The sequence below is a fragment of the Mandrillus leucophaeus genome, unplaced genomic scaffold (assembly GCF_000951045.1).
Source record: "Mandrillus leucophaeus isolate KB7577 unplaced genomic scaffold, Mleu.le_1.0 Scaffold54, whole genome shotgun sequence".
In the NCBI taxonomy this organism is placed as follows: domain Eukaryota; kingdom Metazoa; phylum Chordata; class Mammalia; order Primates; family Cercopithecidae; genus Mandrillus; species Mandrillus leucophaeus.
Window position 1 is genome coordinate 2,143,617 of NW_012105808.1, and position 1,862 is coordinate 2,145,478.

A 1,862-nucleotide genomic window follows, 5' to 3' on the forward strand; every position below is an offset into this window, starting at 1 on the left:
GCTGGAGTGCAGTGGCACCATGATAGCTCACTGCAGCCTGGACCTCCTGGGCTCAAGCCGTCCTCCCACCTCAGCCTACGGAGTAGCTCTCTCTTTCTTTTCTTTTCTTTTTTTTTTTTTTAGACAAACGTTGTGTTTAATGGTAAAGCTTAGCACACCCCAGCCCCAGGAATGGCGTGGAGCTGTAGCAGCAACAGGCAGGTGGCCCCCACAGAGCCTTACATGGTGAAGAGGATGAGGAAGGCGACCGTCAAAGGGAAGAGCCCCACGGCCTCAGACAGGGCAAAGCCCAGAATGGCACAGAAGAAGAGCCGCTGCTTGACAGACAGGTTCCTGGCATAGCCAATGATCAAGCTGCCCAACACCGTCCCAATGCCAGCCTCTGAACCCGCCACACCAACTCTGGCTGCCCCAGCACCAATCAACTTGGCTGCCACGTCAATGTCCTAGGAGGTAACACTGGTCTGGAACTCCCGTCTGGCCACCTGGAGTGGGAAGCTGCTGCAGGAAGGCTGTTTAGATGAATTCACTGGGCCGTTCAAGAAGGAGGCAGACACAGGCCTGGTTAGCCCCCTGGTACAACAGCGGATCAGAGCTGGAGACGTGAGCAATGCCCCGGTGGTCTGCATTTTTTCAGTCGTTGGTAACTAACATGAATTGATAAGGCCATATCTAGATTGCCATCGCCTCTCCCAGCACTGGGGGGAAATACCCTCCACACTGCCCAGCCCACAACCCTGTCTATTGCTGGCTCCCGGCCCCACGTCACCTGCACTCCCCACTTTTTCTTTTTTTTAGACAGGGTCTTGCTCTGTTGCCCAGGCTGGAGTACAGTGGCACCATGATAGCTCACTGCAGCCTGGACCTCCTGGGCTCAGGCCATCCTCCCACCTCAGCCTCCGGAGTAGCTGGGACCACAGGTTTGCACCACCCTATCCAGCTAATTAAAAAATTTTTTTTTGTAGAGACGGGGCCTTGCTGTTGCCAGGAACTCCTGGGTTCAAGCAATCCTCCTGCCTCGGCCTCCCAAAGTGCTGGAATTATGGGTGTGAGCCACAGCACCCGGCTCTAGTCTTTTTGGGCGTCCTTTGGGAGTGATCTGGAAAGCTTCGGGGAAGTGCACAGAGCAGAACGGGCGCCTCCTCAGGGCGTGTGGACATGCAGACACATGCAGACACATGCAGGCACACGCAGGCAGACACACACGTTCACACACGGGTACACGCAGATACACGCAGGCACATGCAGGCAGACACACACAGACACACGCTCACACATGGGTACACACAGACACATGCAGAACCAGATACACAGATGCACGCTCACACATAGGTACACACAGACACATGCAGGCACACACAGGCAGACACACACATGCTCCGCTCACACACAGGTACATGCAGGCACACACAGGCAGACACACACACGCTCACACACAGGTACATGCAGACACACGCAGGCACACGCAGGCAGACACACACATGCTCACACACAGGTACACACAGACACACGCAGGCACACACAGGCAGACACAGACACACGCTCACATACAGGTACATGCAGACACACGCAGGCACACGCAGGCGGACACACACACGCTCACACACAGGTACACGCAGGCACACACAGGCAGACACAGACACATGCTCACACACAGGTACATGCAGACACACACACAACCAGATACAGACACACGCTCACACACAGGTACACGCAGACACACTCAGGCAGAAACAGACATACGCTCACACACAGGTACACACAGACACACGCAGGTACACGCAGGCAGACACAGACACACGCTCACACACGGGTACACGCAGACACACGCAGAACCAGATACACACACGCTCACACACAGG

The 1,862-nt window shown here is 55.5% G+C and overlaps 1 pseudogene; it reads right to left on the reverse strand.

Annotated features, from left to right (window-relative positions):
- Positions 1-218: 218 nt before the first annotated feature.
- LOC105552009 lies at positions 219-631 on the reverse strand (annotated as a pseudogene).
- Positions 632-1,862: the final 1,231 nt, after the last annotated feature.